Raw genomic sequence first — 23215 nt, forward strand, 5'->3', positions numbered from 1 at the left:
ACAGAAAACATTGAGCAGAATGTCCTGAGGGTTCCTATAAACCCTCATCCCCATTGAAGCATAACGTCCCCCACTATCAACATCCTACACCACAGTGGTACATTTTTTACATTAAGTTTTTTTTTTTTTGCTTGCTTTTATAATATACTAACTCCAATGTAAGACTTATATTTAGTTGACAATATATTGAGAGCATCTAGTTTGCTCAGGGATCCACGTAGCCCAGGCTCAGTAGTGAGTGAGGGGAGGGTGAACGGAGGGCCTAAAGGCAAATAAAACGTGGTGTGGTTGCTCTCAGAAGCCCAAGTCCAGTTGGGAAATCAGACCACATACATAAACTGACTGGGGAATTCATTTCCTGAGAAATAATACACTAATCAGTGGAAAATAATACCCTCATAAAAGGCACATTTACTACTTCAGCAATATAGATCTTGAGGTCATGTGAGCAAGGATGGGGTTGAAATTTCTTTCTATGCCACTTCAGGTAAAAAGTAGCACCAAGGGTGTAAATCAGTTTATGGAGGCCACACTTAGTCTATTTAAGGCAGTGAATCATTTTCTAGTATTTCCCAAACCACTTTAGCATCAGCCACTTCAATGGCAACAATGTGCTAGTAATTATTATAAATGGTTCTTAGTCATTTATTAAAACAAATCCAACGAGAGCTTTACTTGACAATATTTGGACTTTATTCAACATTTTTTGAGTCACTTCTCTGTGACCACAAGAGGCAGCATTGTGCCATGAAAAGAGCCTGGGTTCTGGTGCCAGAGACTGGCATTTTGTGTGTGTGTGTGTGTGTGTGTGTGTGTGTACCTTAACCATATACTAGCCTGTGACCTTGACCACATGACTTTGCCTTTCAAAGCTTCAGCACTTTGTAATGGCGATGTGAGGATGGACGAGGCAACCCATTTCAAGTGCCCTGCATGGTGACCAGCACATGGTGGTTTCAGCATAAATATATAACCTCTTTGTTCAAAAAGTTGGAGAAACCAGGGCGCCTGGGTGGCTCAGTCATTGAGGGTCTGCCTTCGGCTCAGGTCATGATCCCGGGGTCCTGGGATCGAGTCCCGCATCGGGCTCCCTGCTTGGCGGGAGGCCTGCTTCTCCCTCTCCTACTCCCCCTGCTTATGTTCCTGCTCTCACTGTCTCTCTCTCTCTCTGTCAAATAAATAAACAAAATCTTAAAAAAAAAAAAAAAAGTTGGAGAAACCAGACTCTATTTATAGAGCAAGACTGCCAAATATAACAAAATGATTTTAAAAATATGCATATTATAATTGCTGTTGACCTACCCTCCAGTTCTTGTAAACCACTGAGATTTTACCGTGGAGTTGAGTTCAATGAGGTTGGTGGAAGGAGCAATTAACTAGTGAGTGTGACATGTGGCTGCATTTCAGGGTGTGTGGCCACTTAGAAAGACCCTGGGCTTGCAGGTAGGAAGGCCTTAAGAACCTACCACATTGCGAAGGCCTCAGATGGCTCCTCAGGTCCACATATTCCCCATTTAAACATGCTAAGCTGTTGTCACTGGCTTAGGCACTGTAGGCCTGCCACATAGCCGTCCTGGTTGGGAGGCAACCTGTGGGCCACCTGACTCTTGGATGGTGTGGGTGTCTTTCAGCAAACAGGCAGTGGGGCCACTTATTGATTACCCCCCTCCCCTCATGAAAGAAAGATATTTGTCCAGGAGGCAGTTGCCAAATTGCTAGCCAAGCTTATCTGTACTCTGGAACATTTTATCCACACGCTGCTTCCAATGTAGCCTATCTTCTAAAGAAGTTTCCATCATTAGTTTTGGAGAGAGGATTTCATTCTACCCTGTGGTCCCATTTTTTGACTGGTGGTCTTAAGTGGGTTATTACTTTGTTGGCTAAAGAGCACTAAAATTTTATGACATGCCATATGGAACTAAAGAATTAAGGAGGTGACCTCCTTTGTATGGTATTATTAATTCTGATTACCACCCATCTCCTGCCTTCAGCCATTGCTCTGGCCTCTGGATGAGGTCTGTACCAGTGGTCTGAAATAATACTGTTTTGGCTTCCAAGAGCTGTAATTTCCCTGAGATGGCAGTTGTGGTAGAGCACTTTGTCTCTCTTTCCAATTTCCTGGATACATCCACACATGGGATTGAAATGGCCTCTTTCTACCTGCTGTGTGCATAGGACCTCCACACCTGTTCAGCCATGAAACCACTAATGAGGCCTCTCCTGTCCTATTCAGGATTTTGACGGAATATGGAATCTCATCAGCCAGAGTCAACGAATGACATCTGTTCCCCATCCACCCTCCCGACACCATCATTTCAGCTGCTCCATGCTGTGAAAGACATGTGCACTCAGAGAGAGCAGTAGAGTCCAGAAAAGAAGGTGTTCCTCCTCTGCCTAGCAAGAGGGCAGATAGAACTTTCTAGTGTTCTGGTTCCTATTTAGACCTTCGTCCTGAAAGAATGAGCATAAAAGAAAATGTCATTATTACTGGCTTTCAAAAAAAATTCTGACTATTTGCTTCTGAAACAAATCAAAACCTGGCAACATGGGGTTTTCTTGATAAGAAGACAGGGAAACTCTTAAACTGAAAACATCCAGCTAAATGGGTAAATGATTAAATTGATTAAAGGTTAAGTCAATTTAAAATGGATATGAATACAAAGGTTATTGATATAGTTTGGCCTCTCTCAGATCCTTCTTTTGGGAAGAAGAGGGCTATAAATAAATATATATGAATATAAAAAGTAAATCTATACCATAAAATTTTTTATTTGGGGACTATTCATGCATAGTGACATATGTAATACAAAATCAGTATCAAATACTGTACAGTTAATTTATCCAAAACATTTCATTGTTTTCATTCATTATTTATTTGTGGAAATGGCCACTAAATAAGTATTTATTGAACATCTACTATGTGTCAGGCATTCTAATTGCTGCTTGGATACAAAGATGAATAAGAGCTCAATGTTAGAAAAGGAGACATGATAAAGTAAATCATAGGCTTTGTGGGGTGAGTCCTACAGCTGATGGATTGGAGGAGTAGGATCATTCCTCTCTGAGGCGTGAGGCCTAAGAGGGGTATGGAATTGCTAGCTGGGTATTGGGGTGGCCAGGAGGACACAGGCAGGAAGCCAGTCAAGGCAGAGGGAGCATGTGTATGTATGAAGGCAAGGAGGAAGGAAAAGGCATCTCAGGTTTGGAGTCTTACAAGTACCTCAACCTGTGGGAGAATATGCTCTGAGAAGAGAAATGGGATTGGACAGGTTCTTCTGGGTCTCATCTCGCAAGACCCTTTAGACCAGTAGAAAGTTTGGGCTTTTTGCTGCAAGAGGAATTTTGTTCTTCTTTGTCAGGAGTAGACTCTCAATAAAAGTTTATTGAGCAAAGCTGCATTGCACTGAAGATTTTTTAATTTTTTATTTGTTTTGCGAAACTGTTATGTGCACATGGTAACAACTGCACTGTAATTGATTGTTTTATCATGAAAACAAGCCTGCAATTCTACTCCTTCCCACCCAGATAAGGTCTCGCTCCCCAGAGGCAAGCTCGCTCTCTTCTCGTCCTCCCCCTCCTCCTTCAGGTGGTTTTTTTTGCCATACTTTAAATGTTTAGCTTTTATTTCTTGTATTATCAATCTTAGGTAACATTTAGTGACGCCAGAGGTAAAGGATGATGATTTAATTCACTTTTTTTCTGTCCCTTACTCCTTCCCTTCTTCTCTGAGCTAGATTCTCAAAGTTGTGATTATTGTTATTTCTTCCAGTAATTACCGTCGTAACTTTTAATAACATGCTTACATCTCTAGCTCTTGTTCAGGCAGATTTGGTGTGTCTTTTGATTCACCACGTTATACAATGTCTACCTTTCCCCTATGCTTTCCTCCCCGCTTCTTCCCACTTTGGCTCGGCCCATCTTTGTTAGCTGCTCCTCTTTTATGTTTGCTTTGTCAAGGTGGTCAAGGTTTATGTCTTGTACTGTGAGGACCTGCAAATGTTGGTCACGTTAGTCAATAATGACAGGTCACTGTGTGCTAGGACACTACTTTGATCTCTGCGAGCCCCGTGTTGTAAATTAAGCAGGCAAAGCAGACTATTCTTAGCGTTAAGATCAAAGGCAAATGGATTCTCTTGCTTTCATTCCATGAATTGCTTGTTGAAAATGATTCATTTTACTTCATAGTTGGAGTCTCACTTCTGTGTGCACTTTCTGTTGTTTTCCTGGCATTCTATTGGCTTTCCGTTGTTCTTGTACGATTTTCTCTGAAGATAGCTTCGATTTCTTCTTTAAATTCTTAACGTTGCCTTCTAACCTATTGAAGGCTCATTCTAATATTTCTGGACTCCTCCCTCCTACAAGTCTCCTCTGTTCTACTGGAGCCTGAAGAGGTAGCTTCCTGGGTGCCCTGCACAGCTGCCATGCTGGAAGCCCTCGGTATTGCTCTTCTGTGGTGCACCACTGTTTCCTGGTTCCTGTGTCATCCTTTTTTGTTTGTCTCCTTGCTTTGCTGGAGTCTCTCCTTAGGGAAATTCTCCCCCAAATAACCTTTCTCTTATTTTTCAAATCCCTTCAATCTTTATCCTCCAATCCCTTTCCGTTCCCTTTCTTCTACTAAGGCAACAATTTTAATGTACTCACGGTGCATCTTTTTTGCACGTATATGTTCTTGCAAAATGTTCTTTTGTTTGCATACATTTTTTTCATTCAAGTAAATGGAATTGTATTACTGTGCTGGTCATTGTTTCCTCTCCGATCCATTCCCTGAATTTTTCTTGCTGGGTTCTGTATCGCACACCAGGGCATGACCCGTGCAAAGTGCGTTTCCCACGCATCCCCCATCCCTGGCTTCTGGTTGGGTTTTGAAGAAAGCACTGGTGTGAGATCAGAGGAAAGGAGGAGGGGAGAGGATGGTGTTCCCCCCACCCCCCTGCCCCCAACTGCCCCGTGGTGACTTAGACAGCGGCTGCATCACCACTATGCTGCCAGGACCAACCAGGTGGCCCTGGCTTCTAAGCTCTAGTAACGTCCCCCTACCATCTTTTCCCTTTATGCCTCCAACACATGCATCTCTGTGGGGGAAATTTTGCCTCCAAGGAAGCTAAAATGGATCTTGGGGGAGGGGAATCTTACTTTTTTTACGTACAGTGCATAAAGATACACGGTGTATTATGGTGGGGGGATGATTAGGGAAAATCTACCTAAGAAGTCTTCTCAGAGGAATGGTAATGAAAAAGAAACACCACAGCAGTTGTTGATTTGTGCTTTTGCCTTATATTCCTCTGCCTTTTCTTTCAGCCCTTCTAAAATCTTTTTAGTTTTCCATATTAACTGCCCTCTATTTAACTCCCTGGCTTAAGTTCTGCTTTCTTGGAAGATCCTTACTGACATAATTACATATTTAGTTTTGTTCCTTACATTCCCCCCCACACACACTAAGCATTGTATTTGGTAGATCCATCTGTGTTGCTATGTACATCTAACCCATTGCTTCTGGCTGCTCTACAGTATTCTGTGGTGTACCTCTGCCGTAGTTAACATTATAAATGTACAGATTGCCTCCAATTCCCCACTCGACAGAAAAGCTGCACCAAGCATCTGCATATATGAACCCCTAAGGACCTGTGAGAACTACTTGGAGGTAAGGATGCATGAGGGGAACTGTTGAGTCATGAGTACAATCATTTTGATTGCCAGATTGTTTTCCAGACAGTCTGCATCATTGTATATTCTCACGCACTTTGTAATTCTTGCCAGTCTAATAGATATAAAATGGTATCGCCTTAGTATCTTAGTTTGAATTTCTCTGTTTGCTATTTTTTTTTTTTTAAAGATTTTATTTATTTGACACAGAGAGAGAAAGCACAAGTAGGCAGAGAGGCAGGCAGAGAGAGAGGGAGAAGCAGGCTCTCCACTGAGCAGGGAGCCGGACGTGGGGCTCGATCCCAGGACCCTGGGATCATGACCTGAGCCGAAGGCAGCCGCTTAACCGACTGAGCCACCGAGGCGCCCCTGTTTGCTATTTTTTAAAAAATAACTCTTCATATATTTGTTGCTCTTTTGGGTTCTCTCTTTTGCAAATTGCCTATTTGTATTTACCTATTTTTCTTACTGTATTTGTTGTTCTTTTCCGTATTGTTTTGTAGGTGTTCCTTAAATATTCTAAGTAGTGACTGGTTTAGACATAGATATGTATTCTCAATCTTTCATGTGTCTGTTGACTTTGTCAGTGGTTTCAAATGGTAAGTTGAACAGGGAGCAGGGAGCCCGACGCAGGGCTCGATCCCCCAGGACCCTGGGAACATGACCTGAGCCAAAGGCAGATGCTTAACTGACTGAGCCACCCAGGCACCCCTTTCTCTTTCATTTTTAAGCCTTTAATTCATCTGGAGCATATCTTTGTATGGAGTTTTAAGTAGGGACCAACAATTGTGTTTTGTATAATGCGGTCATTGCCCCAGCATCATCATAGATGTGTTCATGCTTCCTGTTGTGTTTAATTCACTTATTAGTCTCTTCTTACGTGAATACAACATGATTTTGATTATTATGATTTCATAGTATCCCTTAGGGAAACTTTCCCCTCTTTACGTCTCCTTTTGTTAAGGCTGATTTAGTTACTCATGGATGTTTATTCTTTCTTGTAAATGTTTGAGTGTATCTATCAAGTTCCTCATAAAAATCCAAATTGGCATTTTTATTGGAATTACATTGAAGAAAGATAAATTTTTAAGTCTTCTCATGCCTAAAATATCTTTACCTGCCCTCAAACTTAATTGATAATTTGGCTAGGTACAGAACTCTTGGTTGAAGATGATTGTCCCTGAGAACGTGGGAAGCATCAGTCCATTGGCTTCTAGTATCTGCTGTGTTGGTGAAAAGACATCCCTTGCAGGCAATTGGTTTTGCTCTCTGGAAGCTTTTAAAGTCTTTTTGTTATATTCAGGGTTTTGATATTTCACAATGATGTGTTTAGGCATAGGTTTTTTAAAAATTCATCATGCTAGGCATTTGGTTTGTACTTTTAATCTGGAAACACATGTCTTGCTTTAGCACTGGGAAATTTTCTTATATAATTTCTTCAGTAATTTCCTCCCTTTTAATTTTTTTGTTTTCTCATTAAGGAATGTTTATTAATTGGATGTTGGTACTCTGAAATATTTTTCATGTCTTTGTCCTTTTGCTTAAATTTTAGGAAATTTCTTTGACTTTATTTTCTAGTTTTCTTCTAATAATTTTATTTAAAGAATGATTTTAAATGTCCAATATCTTAAATTGTAGTTTTCACTACTTATTCCTTTGTCATAGCGCCCTGGTTTTGTTTTATGAGTGTGATAGCTTTTTTACTCTTTTTGTCTACAGTAGTTAGACTTTAAAAACTATCTTCTTTTCCCTGGCTTATTTTTGAGGTCAGTTTTTCTATTTCTCCTTCATACTTTTGCTTCTCCTCAGCCTCTGGTCATTAATGGTTATCTCTTCATCTATAAGAAAGTAAGATTGGACACTGGAATGGATTTCCTTTCCCATCGTAGAGGTAGGAGTATTTCCCCTAAGGTCTCTTCTCTGGATGGAAATTCTCAGAGAAGCTCAGTGTGGGCTGGGTAGGGCAGGTCATGTCATTATTTACTTCATGATGGACCAGGGGGAAGCACCTCAGAACAAAGGGCTCCCAAATGCCAGATAAGAAGGTCTTTTCTTGGGGAAATCAGAAGACATGCTGTAAGTATTTGCTAGTACCATCTGTTCACTTTCTTTAGAGAAGATCTATTGGCTTTTGATCTAGGAGTAAATGGTCTCTGCCTACATTCTTCCTTAGCCACGGAGGTGATAGCTTGTATTTTTATGGATAGAATTTGCCTTGTACATGGTTTTAGAAGCTCTCAGTCAAGAATGTGTGTCTGTCCATGTTCATGGGAAACAGATGGCACCCTCACTATAAAATAATTAGAGGAGGTTTACTTACCAAGGGACTGTATATGATGATATGGGTATAAGGAAACCATAAGAAAAGGTGCAATAACTTGGTGTCTTGGTAGCACTTGAGCAGTTCCCATGATGAGACCCAAAGGTACCAAGAAGTGGGGGAAGTTTTTGTAGAGTCAGCCTTGAATAGGGCAATGACTTTTGGTAGACAGACTCAACCATCTGTCAGAGACCCTGTAGGGAAAGATTCACCACCTTCCTCCTTTCCATCTCTTACAAGTGCTCTACATTAGCTCAACCCAGGTGAAAGCAAGAGGGCATGGGAACCAGTTGATATGTTCCGTCCAGATGTTCTCCCAGGGCTGAGAATAGGGTGAAGAAGGCCAGAGAAGGGTCTGGCAGGGCAAGTGAAAAATAGCATAATAGGTCTGCATTGTTCGAAGCTTACCTGTGGCTTCCATATATTTTGAGAAGGCTTAATACCTGAAGCTGCTTTTGTTTGTGTACTAGAGATAGAAATGAATTAAGGGGCCTGCTAGCTTTGAGTGAATTCAATGCCACTATTTATTAATATGCCACAGAGGTAATCTGTAGTGAGGGTTTACCAGGGTGAACCTAGTTGGACTTCAGATTTTAAGTCCTGAAGTTGAACAAATATAGTTACTTAACCTGGTGAGATACATGACAGAAGTAGGGGTGAGATATTTCTAGACACTAAAATGAAAATCGCTAGTGACTTTCTTTATTTAAGTAATCAGTAAGGAAATTTTAGGAAGTTGTGATGAGGAGAGACATGGGCATTTGAAACATTTTAGCATTTAGAGTTTTCCGAGTTCCTAAGTCCGGTTCTGCTTTGAGTTCTCTTGCCCAGAAAGCAGAGCTTTAATGGACCTCCTTCATCTCAGCCCTGGTCTTGGTGCAGAGTCTATGGATTTGGGGCCCAGAGGCTTTCTGGAGTTTGTCAGTTCAATGTTTGGAACTTTGTTGGTTCACTTCACTCTTCTGGGTGCAGGTGGCAACTTCTCAGATCAGTGGGAAGTGGGAAATGTTTTGTACCCTAATTCCTTGACCCTGGGAGTAACACAGGGCTGAGGATGGAATCCTTTTGAACCTGATTGTCCTGGTTTTCTTACACTCTAAAATGATGGAGTATGCAAAAACAAAAATCTAAACACATACTTCTGCCAGGATTTTTTTTCTCCACATCACTTAAAGGGCTTTGTTTAATAGAGTGCAATAAACCATTGCTACCTTTACCTCTTTTCAATACCTTAGACTTCCTACGTCATTTTCTTAGAGTTGTAATCTCCATGTGGCTATAAAGAGATATTGCTCTGGCTACTCTGCACGCTCAAAAGCAACCATGCTTTAGAAAGTCAGTGGCTTAGTTTTCATGTGGGTACAGACCCTCCATTTCTGAGCTTGACGTTAGCAGACTGTGGGGAAAAAATGAAGCACTTTCCTAATTTCTTTCAGGCCATCAGGGGTGCTCTGTTGGTAAGCCGTAGTGAGTTTTTTTTTCTCCTAGAAAATTATCCATTATGTGAAATTGGGAAAAAAAATAGTCTGTTATGATTCTTCAAATTTTCTTTGGATCTGAGGTATTTTTCTCCTTTTTTTTCTTATTTTGTATATTTATTTGCTTTTACTCTGTTTTCTTTCTTAGAATTGATATGATTTGTCTGCTTTTTGGTGTTTTTAACTAGTTTAACATTTTTTCCTCTTTAAATTCATTCATTTTTCCTTATTTTTATTCTTTATATTGTTCTGCTTTTTAAAGGCTTTTATTGCATTTTTAAAGTTGAAGGCATAATTTCCACATTTCCTTTTTTTCTTTTTGTATTCAGTGAAGTATTTGAGGCTGTTATTTTCCCTCTGAATTCTGTTTTAGCTATTTTCCATAGGTTATCATGTGTATTTTTATTATAGTTTCTAGACATTCTTGAGTTTCTGTTTGAATTTTCTCTAGCATCATCAAGAATACTTAAAAATTTTTTTTCTAATTTTTTTTTTTAAACTTATCTCTACATCCAGCGTGGGGCTTGAACTCACGACCCCAAGATCAAGAGTCACATGCTCTTCTGACTGAGTCAGCCAGGCACCCCAAGAATACTTTATTGAAAGATTGGAAAAGACAACATAAGGGAATTGTTTTAAATTATAATATTCTAAATAATCAAACTTAAGAAAATACAGTTCTTAGTGATGAAAGTCAATGGCATTGTGTGAAAGAGTGGAAGGGATTTCTCCAAATCAGTAGCAAACTGCCTTTCCATGTGGACTTAGAGCCAGCTAAGGCTGGAAGAATTTATTGGGACAACTAAAAGAAGAACCAGAGGGCAAGTTTAGGGAAAACTAAAGAGTAAAACCTTGTTGATGTGTCAGCACCTGAAGCACATTCACAAAGAGCACTATCCCATCTCCTCAAGCACTTAGTGATTTCTTAATGTCTGACCCACACAGTGCAGCTCTTGATTACATCGTGAGATTATAACTGCTCATGCATTGCACTGCAAATTCCCTGAGGCCAGAGACTGTCCGTTGCAGTAATAATCCCTAGTGTTCACTTGACTTAATTGTACTGTGGCTGATCATGGTTGGTGAGACCAAAGTTTTACCAACACTAAACAATTGAAATGTCATTAAATGCATTTTAAAAGTAAATAAAACTTATAGAAGGCATCTGTTTCGGATCTAACTTAGATTTGTTGGCGTACAAATCTGCTCTTTATCAATCACCGGTTTTAACTGTGGGAAATACTACTGCCCTGTTATATACGCTGATGCAGATTTTTCTCAAATGTCACAGTATTCAGAAAGTGAGTCTTTAAAAAGTTTTCAAAGTGTCCCTTACTTTGAAATTTTATGTCTTCTGCCCTTGTATATCCTTTGTTTGGTCTCAGCAGGTCTCAGCAAAATGCTTTTGTTATTGTCTGACCTTTTCACAAATTATGGCAGTGCTTAACGGTACACTTTTCTGGGCTCGTCTTCTCTCAATATATAGATATCTGTATCACAGCTCAGAATACTTCCTTGATCTGCCTGCTTGGGCTATAGAAGTAGGGTCAGTCATTGCTTTGGGTGTTTATTTTATTTTATTCATTTATTTGGGAGAGGGGAGGGGCAGAGGGAGAGGGAGAAGCAGACTCTCCACCAAGCAGGGAGCCCAATGTGGGGCTCGATCCCGAGACCCTGGGATCATGACCTGAGCCGAAGGCAGATGCTTAACCGACTGAGTGACCCATGTGTCCCTCCTCTGGGTGTTTAGAATGCAGTGCAAGTGCAGACTGAATGCACCACAAGCACATAAAAAGATAATTTATTGCAAATTCATTTATATGAAGACACAGGCATGATATTTAAAAATCCATAGTGGATAAAACCACTGTATTTAGTGATTATTGCATCTCTTCTCAATCAATAGTAATAATAATAATAATAATAATTAATAATAGCAACAACACAAAAAAATAAAAATAGCAGTTATTATATCGAGTACTTGCATCAGATATTGTTCTTAGCACTTTCTGTGGATTGACTCACTAAATCTTCACAATCATTGTATGACATAGCAACTATTACTTTCCTTGTTTTGCAGATAAGGGAACTGATAGAGAGAGGTTAAATTTCCCAGTTCCCTGAACCAGTAAGTGGCAACTATGGAATTTAGACCCCAAGCGGTACACTTTTATAGCCCTCAAATGTTATGGTTACATATTGCTGCTCTTTTTTGGGGGGAAAACTAATTTAATTTATTTCCACTATAGTTGACATAGAGTGTTATATTAGTTTCAGGTATACAATATAGTGATTCAACAATTCTATACATTATTCAATGCTCATCGTGACAAATGTACTCTTTTTTTAAATTTATTTTTTATTTATTTATTTTTTATTATGTTATGCTAATCACCATACATTACATCATTAGTTTTTGATGTAGTGTTCCATGATTCATTGTTTGCGTCTAACACCCAGTGCTCCATGCAGTACGTGCCCTCTTTAATACCCATCACCAGGCTAACCCAGCTCCCCAGCCCCCTCCCCTCTAGAACCCTCCGTTTGTTTCTCAGAGTCCATAGTCTCTTATGGTTCGTCTCCCCCTCTGATTCCCCCCCGTTCATTCTTCCCTTCCTGCTATCTTCTTCTTCTTCTTTTTTTTTAACATATAATGTATTATTTGTTTCAGAGGTACAGGTCTGTGATTCAACAGTCTTACACAATTCACAGCACTCACCATAGCACATACCCTCCCCAGTGTCTATCACCCAGCCACCCCATGCCTCCCACCCCCCACCACTCTAGCAACCCTCAGTTTGTTTCCTGAGATTAAGAATTCCTCATATCAGTGTCCACAATAGCCAAACTATGGAAAGAGCTAAGATGTCCATCGACAGATGAATGGATAAAGATGTGGTATATATATACAATGGAATATTATGCAGCCATCAAAAGGAATGAAATCTTGCCATTTGCAATGACGTGGATGGAACTGGAGGGTATTACGACAAGTGTACTCTTAATTCCCTTCACCTATTTCACCCAGCTCCTCTCTGTTAACCATCAGTTTGTTCCTTGTAGTTAAGAGTCTGGTTTTGGTTTGTCTCTGTTTTTCTTTATTCATTTGTTTTGTTTCTTAAATTCCACATATCAGTGATATCATATGGTATTTGTCTTTCTCTGACTGACTTACTTCACTTAGCACTATGCCCTCTAGATCCATCCATGTTGCTACAATGGTCAGATTTCATTCATTTTTTATGGTTCACTAATATTCCACCATATATATTAATATATATAGTAATATATAAATATGTAAATAGATATGTAAAATTAGAAGTAATACATATTTTTATAGCTAATATTCTACCATGTATATTAATATATACAGTAATATATATATTACATGTAATATATTCTCTATCCATTAATCTATCAGTGGACACTTAGGTTGCTTCCATATCTTGGCTATTGTGAATAATGCTGCAATAAATATAGGGATACATGTATCTTTTCGAATTAGTGTCTTTGTTTTCTTTGGGTATAAACTCAGTAGTGGAATTACTGGATCATATGGTAGTCCTCTTTTTAATTTTTTGAGGCAACTGGATGCTGTTTTTCACAGTGGGTGCACTAGTTTGCACTCCCACCAATAGTGCACAGGATTCCTTTTCCTTCACATCCCTGTCAACACTTGTTGTTTCTTGTCTTTTTGATTTTGGCCATCCGGACAAGTGTGAGGTGATATCTTATCATGATTTTGATTTGAATTTCCTTGATAATTAGTGATGTTGAGTATCATTTTATGTGTCTGTTGTCCATCTGTATGCCTTCTTTGGAGAAATGTCTGTTCATGTCTTCTGCCCATTTTTAAATTGGATTATTTGTTGTCTTGGTGTTGGGTTATAAATTATTTATATTTTGGATATTAACCCTTTATTGGACATGTCATTTGTAAATATCTCCTCCCATTCAATTGGTTGTCTTTTAGTTTTGCTGATTGTTTCCTTTGCTGTGCAGAAACTTTTTATTTTAATGTAGTTCTAATAGTTTAGTTTTGCTTTTGTGTTCTTTGCCTTAGGAGACATATCTAGAAACATGTTGCTATAGCTGATGTCAGAGAAATTATTGCCTATGCTTTTTTCTGGGATCTTTATGGTTTCAGGTCTTACATTTAGGTCTTTAATCCATTTTTAGCTTATTTTTGTGTAAGGTGTAAAAAAATGGTTCAGTTTCATTCTTTTGCATGTAGCTGACCAGTTTTCCCAACACCATTTGTTGAAGAGATTGTCTTTTTCCCATTTCATATTCTTGCCTCCTTTGTCAAAGATTAATTGACCATATAAGCATGGGTTTATTTCTGGGTTCTCTATTTGATTCCATTGATCTATGTGTTTATTTTTGGGCCAGTACCGTACTGTTCTGATTACTACAGCTTTGTTGTATATCTTGAAATCTGGGATTGTGATACCACCAGTTTTGTTCTTCTTTTTTAAAATTGCTTTGGCCATTTGAGGTCTTTTGTGGTTCCACACAAATTTTTGGATGGTTTGTTCTAGTCCTGTGAAAAATGCTAGTGGTATTTTGATAGGGATTGCATTAAATCTCTAGATTGCTTTGGGTAGTATGGACATTTTAATAATATTAGTTCTCCCAATCCATGAGCATAGAATATCTTTCTGTTTGTTTATGTCATCTTTAATTACTTTCATCACTGTTTTATAATTTTCAAAGTACAGGTCTTTTGCCTCCTTGAATAAGTTTATTCCTAGGTATTTTACTATTTTGGGTGTAATTATAAATGGGATTGTTTTCTTAATTTCTCTTTCTGCTTCATTATTAGTGTATAGAAATGGAACATATTTCTGTATATTGATTCTGTATCCTGTGACCTTACTGAATTGGTTTATCAGTTCTAGGATTTTTTTTTTTTTTTTTTGGTGGACTCTATGGTTTTCTATATTTAGTGTCATGTCATCTGCAAATAGTGAAAGTTTTACTTCTTCCTTACCAATTTGGATGCCTTTTATTTCTTTTTCTTGTCTGATTGCTGTGGCTAGGACTTTCTGTACTATATTGACTAAAAGTGATGAGAGTGGACATCCTTATCTTGTTCCTAACCTTAAGGAAAAAACTCTCAGTTTTTCCCCATTGAGTATGATGTTAGCTGTGGGTTTTTCATAAATGACCTTTATTATGTTGAGGTATAGTCCCTCTAAATCTACTTTGTTGAGGATTTTTATCATGAGTGGATGTTGGATTTGTTAAATGCTTTTTCTGCATCTATTGAAATGATCATATGGTTTTTATCCTTTCTCTTGTTGGTGTGATGTATCACATTGAGTGATTTGCATATATTGAACCACCCTTGTATCCCAGGAATAAATCCCATTTGATCATAGTGAATAATTTTTTTAATGTATTGTTGGATTCAGTTTGCTAATATTTTGTTGAGGGTTTTTGCCTCTATGCTTATCTATATATTGCTGCTTTTAACACAGAAGTGTTGGACTTTAAGTAAATACCTCTTTAGTGGCTTAGACATTACTAACAGTAACAACTTTCAGTGAAATAAAACAATAGGGGTCAACTATCTAGTCCAATATCTTTGGTTTTCAGATGAGAAATTCAAGGCCCAGAGAGTTGGAGGAGCAGAACCACAGAAGTAGAAATGGAGAGAGCCAGGTGGTGAATTCAGGTCTTCTGCCTCCCAGGGCAGATTGTCTTTTTAATGATGTTATGTTGTCTCTTGTTTTTTTTTTTTTTTTTTCCCCCACACATTACCTTATATTGAAAGTGTGAAATTTTGCTATTCTTATTTTTAATCTCTAGTTGTGCAAAAAAGGATTAGAGACATAGTATTTGTTGAGCACCTGTTATGTGCTGGCTCTGTAATAATTCTGGGATGCAGATGCTACTATTCTCTTTATCCAACTGAGGAAGCTGAGGCTCAGTGATGTTAAAAAACATGCCCCAAATCCTAGAAATAGTAAGTGCTATTTTGGATTCTTATTCATTTGGCTCTGAAACTGACAGTCTCTATGCTCACTAGGCTGCCCCCTGGTTAAGGACTTCAGAGTACAAAGACTTCATCAACTATGTATGTATTTTTAGCTCTAGCTATTTATCCCTTTTTTCCTGTTGCAAAGATCCTTGTGGCTTCTGGAGATGTACTCTTATCCAATTTTGCAAATATGCCTGCTTCAGCTATCAGTGATGTGGTGAAAGGAGAGGTTTATAGATCTCTCTGCCTTTTGGTGAAAAACTTTCTGACTGACGTGCCTCCTAAAAAAAATCCTCCACTAGTGAGAAGCCCTTTCATTTGTAATTGCTTCTTAGGTAAGACTATCAGAGATCTCTCCCTAGCTGCAATATCTGGGTTATAAATTGTCTGCACTTTGTCTTGCTGGGATTTTGTGGTTTAATTTTTCCATGCTACTTAACAGGAGGCTACATTTATAGGCACAAGAGCAGTTGACTAATGTTTAGCTGTCTTGCACCAGTTTGTGCTCTTGATTATCTAGTATCCCAGAAAAAGGGTTTATATCCAAGATAATTTTTCCTCTGGACTTGTTTTCTTTCTGTGTTTTGACGTCCCCTAAAGCAGGAGAGAATCACCTTACATCATAGAAAAAGCAGAAAAGGGGAAGGATTTTTGAATTGCCAGGTTGGATGGTATCTCTCCCTCAACATTTTTCCTGTTCTGCACAAGAATTCTTCTCACTACAATCTTTGTTGGTGGATCACAGACTTCAAATGCATGGGTTCTCATATCTGACAGTCTCAAAGTTAACCCAGTACATCAGATAGTTTAATAAAAATGAGGTAGAGGGGCTGTGAAATATCTGTAAAAGTTTGGTGAGAAATTTTGTTCTTTTTGTTGTAGTTGTTGCTCCAGCCATTAAAATTCCAGGTGGGGCTAATAGTGTTTGTTCTTCATCTTTACTGATACTGTATCTTTGACTCTTTATGAAACCTGTTCCAGAAATCTGATGCAAAAAAGCACAAGGACCTCCTTTTTAACTCTAATGGTTGTGGTGGCAGTGGTGAGCTTGAGTAGGGAATGCTTAACTGCTGAGGCAAGGGTGAAAGCGTAGACCGAGGCCATTGATTTCCTTGTTTCTCTCGTTTATCCATTATCCTTAAGGCCAGTGGTAGTCAATCAAGCAACAAGAGGGGGTCCCAGTCTCTTTTCTTGCCTTCCTCATAAAAGCAGTCGCAAGAGATGGGTAAGTAGCAGAGCTTATATGTTGTCCCTGGGTTCTATAGCCTCGGTCTGGCCTCAGCACCAAAAGACCATTTCCACCTGAAGGACCCAAGCAGTTGTTTACAACGTACCGTTATAGCAGAACTGCTTCCCTACTGCATGACAACCCAAATTAACATAATCATATCCTAATAGGCCATACCACTTTCAACTTGCCAGATATATTTAAAGTACATTTCTCAACAGCACTGTCATACCCAGTCAATCAAGTAATCCATTTACCCACTTGCTCCTGGCTGAAGGAAAGGTCATATGTCTGTCTTGTAAAGCAAGAGAGAATTGTTACAGGCTGAGGCCAGTTCTAGCATGTTTCAAATGCCTTTGGCTACTTGAGTAGCCTAAACTTGACTAATCTCATGGTAGGGGCAAGACTACAAAAAACAGACAAAACACAAACCAAAACCTTTCCACTCTTTGATGAAGGGCATTACTTCAGCTTTTGTTTAGAAAAAGAATGATTGTTATCCATGTTCAGGAAGTCTCTGTGAGTTGTTCAAATGTGACATGGCAATAATCAAGAATGCCAACATGAAGGAATATTGGAAAAGTAATTAGATTTTCCTCAGTTCATTGTCTAATTAGAGGGCAGGTTAAAGTCCAAAGTAATGAAATTAAAATCTAACCATGGTTAAGACTGATGTTTTTTGCTGAGTGCCACCAGAGTACTTGGCACCAGGATGTAGGAGGACTCATAGGCCCTGAGGCTGAGGAGTGTAAGGCTTTAGGTAGGATTTGACAGGGTTTGATTTGAAACAGAGAGGCTGAGAATGAATCTGCAAGATGCCAGAACATAAATATAAATCCTTTGTAGAAAAAAGAATATTAATGTATAGAAGTCTCAATTTGCTTAGCTTCCAGGTTATTCAAATCATGTTGATAGAACTAATGAATGGTTACTTTTCCTTTGTTAACATAGTTTTGTGGGAGATGGGCCCCTTCATGGGAAATATGAACTTGTTAGTCACAGCAGTAGCTATGGCACCATTGGCAAATAATGAAATGTGTGTATATTAGAGAAAAGCCACAGGGTCGGCACGACAACCCTCAGTAGTCCCTGGACTGAGTCCATTATGTTCTTAACAGGAGAAGAATAAACAACAGAAGAAATACACTCTCACACGCACACATGCACAGGCATGAACATACCATAGGATGGAGAGCCATAAATTATTGGCCTCCTTCCTGCCTGGATACAAAGAAATGGCACATTTAAAGAGCAAAGCCTCCGAGGCAACCTTCCCACTCTCCCCTGGGTGGGCTCCCTTGATCTGGCAGTGGCCAGCCAATGCTGGAGGCCCGAGAGAGCTCTTGTCTCCCTGGGAGGAAGTGGGCTTCAATATTTGGCTTCTTACCAGAGAAGAACTATATACAAAAGGAATAGCTACATTGTCCTGAGGGGGCCAAAGTAGACAGCACATAGTTTTATGTTTCCAATATGGTCTGGGGTTGTTTACTCAAGTGTCCACTTTTCCTTCTCCCATAGGTTTACCCTCTTATAAAGATACAGGAAGGAAGAGGGGTTGTTTCATACTTGCCCCCAAATTGCCCACCCCATCATCATGTACTCCTTCCATCCCTCCCAGGTCCCCAGGCCCACCCACTCCTGCAGTTCCCCTGCCTGAAATTCCTGCTCGTGGTGTCTCCGCCATGCCTCCCTCCACAAGATGTTAACTCCCTCGGCACAGACACCAGAAGAGTGAGTATGTGGCCAACCACACTTCCTTTGGCTGCCCATCTCTTGTTTCTGCAGGACCGTTTCACAGGGTTGTAAGGTTGATTAACTACAAGGAATTTTAAGGTAGGAGAGATATTTAAGCTGTGCCTATTTATGACTTTTCCATACCATATTTCATGGAAAACCCATCTTTAAATGGGAATTCTCCTGCTGATCCCCTTGTTATTAATTTTGCACTATTTCCAAGTCAGTCTTTCCAGCAAGAGCATGTTCTTTTCCCTAATCTCCACCACGTGACTCTCTATGCATCTTCCATCCACAGAGGTGGATCTTAATCTCCATCCTTAGTTCTTAAATGTGAGTAACTCAGTTTGGACTAATAGCCCCCAGAAAGACCCCTTGGCTGTCACCCACAGCTCTGTAACTATAGAACTCTGAGTCTGGGTAGACAATCCAGAGTAGACCTGAACACCCAACCTCGTCACCTCAGAGGCTGGTCCGTGGGTGGAGATGGAAACATATGTCTTTATTTTTCTCAAAATTCAAACTTGAGTAAACAACCCACAGTTGAAATGTGTGTACGTATAGACAGACAGACAGATACGCACACATACACACTTCCCAAGGACAACTATTGATTCTCAGAGACCGTATGGTTGAAACTCATAGCAAGAAACACTTTCCCACCTGCCCCAGTTTGCACCAACTAGTTGGGGTGTTTTGACGATGGTACCCCTTGCTTTTTTGTATGGCATAATGGGAGTTTAGCTCCTCTTCTTTTTTCTCTTCTCTCACATTCAAATTGTGTTTCTTTTGGTCCAAAAGAAATAGAAAAAGAGCCTGCCCTGAGCCACGTATGTCTTGTGGATGCTCGCTAGCTGCAGGTAGAGCAAGGACCCATCAGGAGCCTCCTAAGGGCTCATTAAATGCTTAGCCTAAGTCATCTCCCATCCCAGGCTCTGCCCAGGAGGTGGAGAAGGGGTGTGCTCACATGGAGATGTGCTCTTCCAGTTTCTTGAGTAAATGTTGACATCATTTCTTAAAGCATATGACACAAAGCATATCACATTTTAACCTCTGTCAGCTCACTTTCCATTTAAAGCACATTTTACAAGATCAGTGGCAAATCTGCTATTTTACTTGATTTTTTAAAATCTACTTCTTGGTTGGCTGACTTGCTTCTTCCCACACTTCCTGAGCTTAAATGTCACCTTTTCAGAGAGATCTTCTCTGACTGCACATCTGAAAGTAGTCCTGTGTGTACCTTCCACCATAGTACCCTGTTTATTTCTTTCATTGTCCTTGTATTTATGTATTTACCTGTTTGTTATTTGTTTATCCTTTCTGGAATGTAAATTCCTTCAGGACAGAGCAGTTTGATAATTTGAGAGAGCAGAACGGGATGGAGGTAAAGAGAATGTCTCCGAGACATGTTACCTGGGTATGAATCCTGGCTCTCCCCCTTCCTCGCTGCTTCTGGAAAGTCAGTGTCTAGTGGAGCCCCCAATTCATAGATCCTGTTTCTGGGGTACTTCTCTCTGCCTCAATTTTAATGAATTTCATTCATTAAACAGATAATAATAGTGCCCACATCAATGATGGAGCTATTGTAAGCAGTCAGTGAAACATGAAAGTACATGACAAGGGAAGCAGATTAAATACTATATGAGTTTGCTAGTATTTTATTTTTTTACTTTTTTATTGTTATGTTAATCACCACACATTACATCATTAGTTTTTGATGTAGTGTTCCACGATTCATTGTTTGCACACAACACCCAGTGCTCCATGCAGAACGTGCCCTCTTTAATACCCATCACCAGGCTAACCCATCCTCCCACCCAGTTTGCTAGTATTTTAAAATGATTTTATTTACATTGATCGAAAAGTGTATTGAATGTCCTGTATCTTATGCTAGTATAACCAATATGCCGAACAAGCATGTCTTATGAGATGTAATCAGTAGGCGCCTCTAGTTTTCCTGCTACTATTCCTTGAAATTTTTTAGATATGGATGTTGTTTTCCTGCTAATAAAAACTGGCAAACTCCATGACTTTTGTAATCTTAGTTCCATAACTAGAATGCTTGGTCCAATATAAAACCTACCTCAGTTTTGAATTAAACATTCTCCTTTGCCCCAGCTTCTGGTGGTTAGTGACTGCCTCGTTAAGAGCTACAGTATACTTCCTTCTTTTTCTTTTGTCTTTTTTTCCTTTCCCAGGTTGCTAGTTCGGGTTCTGGCCCTTTGCTCTTGGAGCACAAAGGGGCAGGTGGGAAAACTGAGAATGGAAAGTTCTTACTTGACTGGTACTATCATAAGATAGTCTTGCATTTTCTGGGCTCATTTTCTGGCTCAGCCATTCCAAGCTGAGTCCCTTGCACTGGTTTCCATGGATTTTTAGGAGCCTCTCTGCTGGGACCCTGGAAGTATAACCTTGAGAAGCACATTTTCTTCTGCTAGCCAATATCTCCTTTAGCCCCTAGTTTTCCAGGGGTTCAGTGTAGACAAGACTCTCTCTATTGGCATCCTTTACCCTTCCAGGTGGTCCTCTTGGGCAGCACTTAAACTTGCTCTAGGTTGTTTCCCCCCATGTGGGAGACACTCATGTATTCTTTGCCTTGCTGTTGGTGGGGATACAATCTCAAACACAGCTGTTTCCTGCACCGTAGGCTGATAAGCACAGCCTCTCATTTCCAGATTCTTCAGATATGCATCAAGACCAGTCTCCTGGGCCTCACACTGGAAATACAGGGTACACACATCAAGGCCTCCATCTTTCAATGGTTGAGTTAAAGCCCCTCTCACTAGGCTTGAGCTGAGAGGTTAGGCAGCCCCTCTATCACCTTTGGAGGCAGAGAGTATATCGCCTCCAGAGTTTTCCTAAAGAATACCTTCTCATACATCTTTTCATCTCCACTTTCTTAATGCATTGATATTCTCCTTGAGAGTTTTAGAGCCATCTAACTGGTTTTTGGCATGTGTTGTGGCCTGAATTGTGTCCTCTCCACTGCCCCAAATTCATGTTGAAGCCCTAACCCCCAAGGTGACTCTATTTGGAGATAGGGCCTTTAAGGAGATAATTAAGGTTAAATAAGGTCATAAGGATGGGGCCCTAATCCAACAGAACTGGTGTCCTTATGAAAAGAGAAAGAGATACCAGGACTCTTTCCCTCTTTCCTCATGTCCATAGAGGAAAGGCTTTGTGAGGACACAGTGAAAAGGTGGCCATCTACAGGACAGGAGGAGCGGTCTCACCAGAAACTAACGTGATGGCACCTTGATCTTGAACCTCTAGCCTCCAGAACTGTGAGAAAATAAATTTCTCTTGTTTAAGCCACCTAGTCTGTGGTATTTTGTTATGGCAGCTTGAGCCGATTAATACAGCACCGCTTTGAAATTTCTGTGAGCTGCTATCTCAGTTTGCAATCTTCCATCATATCATAGAACCTCAGTAAAAACTTCCAACTTAACAATTGCTACAGTAGGAGCTGGGAACACAAAGTAAGTTGCAGCCCAGGCCTTTGGAAAGCTTGTGGTCTAGTGGGACTTCCAACTCATGCGCACAGTTTCTGTCTGATATTCATCAGACATGATGGTCTCCCCAGCCTCTATATCTCTGATTATTGATGCACATTCATTTTATTTTTCCTTATGTCTTCTTCTCCATGCTACTCTTGTCTTCTCCTTTCTTTCATCTTTCTTTTTATTTTCCATCCTTTTCTTTCTCCCTTTCTTTCTCCCTCTTTTCTTTCCTTTCCTTCTTTCACACATGTGCCGTGTATATCATTACCAGGCTCAAAAATATCTCTGTTGATTTTATTACATTTGTCCTTCTTATTCTTCCTTCTCAGTTTCTAAACAGATGGGTTACTTTGTTTCTACAGCAATTTTATTTTCTATAATAATTATCTCTTGATTATTCCAGTCTGACTTTCATCCTCAATATTTGAAAGCTGCCTAATTCTTCAACCTCAACCTGCCTATTTTTTTTCAGCTCTGTAAATACCTACAGATAATTATTTGATGTCATAAAAACAAAGATCTGTACACTTTCCTTCTAGTTTATCTATTTCCCTTGGCTTTTCTTTGGTAGTTTTTGATGAATTTGGTTTTGGGGATGCCCCTCCTCAAGGGCAGAGGAACACTCGCTTATTTTTATATCCAACTTGAACATCACAACAAAGCACCTTATAAATATTTGGAATGGTTAAATAAATGGATGCAAAGCTCGCATTTGCACTATCTTTGTTATTCATTATTTATTAACTCTTCTCACCCATTTTATTGGGTTCTTACTATGTGCCAAATATTCTTCTGTGTAGTAGGGATCCAGAGTTGCTGTGCTTCTTGTTTTCATGGAGTGTATATTCTAATGGGGGGGTAGAGAATAGACAAATAATTAAAAAAATTCTAATTTCAGTTATAAATGTTATGAAGGAAAGAAAGTAGGAGGTTGTTACAGGGAGTGACCAAAAGAGATACGATTGGTAGGCTATTTTAGGTAGGTAGTCAGAGGAGTTACTCTGCAGTAGATTACACTTAACCCAAGATCCATTATGACCAGAGAAACCAGACATGGGAAGATTCAGAGAAAGAAAATTCTAGGTAGAATACATTGTGCAACATTTGAAGTGAGATAAAGCTCAGTGTATTCAAGGACTAGAAAAAGAGCCAGCATGACTGGATTGTAATGAGTGAGAGAGATAAGCTCATTCAAGTCAGGGGCCAGATCATGCAGGGCATTGAAGGCAGTGTAAGAAGTTTGGATATTGCTCTAAGAAGGATAGAGAACCATGGGAAAATTTCAGACAAGGGAGGAGCATGATCTGATTAATATTTTAAAAGATT

The 23215-nt window shown here is 39.6% G+C and overlaps 1 long non-coding RNA gene across 1 annotated transcript in view; it reads left to right on the forward strand.

Moving 5' to 3' along the window:
- Positions 1-23215, forward strand: part of LOC145721325 (uncharacterized) — a 60382-nt gene that overhangs the window by 14256 nt on the left and 22911 nt on the right. Inside the window, exon 2 of the long non-coding RNA XR_014145004.1 lies at positions 18274-18488. This is a non-coding gene — a long non-coding RNA (uncharacterized LOC145721325). The remainder of the gene's footprint in view (positions 1-18273; positions 18489-23215) is intronic.

The sequence above is a fragment of the Leptonychotes weddellii genome, chromosome 4 (genome assembly GCF_054177405.1).
Source record: "Leptonychotes weddellii isolate Sample4059 chromosome 4, ASM5417740v2, whole genome shotgun sequence".
In the NCBI taxonomy this organism is placed as follows: domain Eukaryota; kingdom Metazoa; phylum Chordata; class Mammalia; order Carnivora; family Phocidae; genus Leptonychotes; species Leptonychotes weddellii.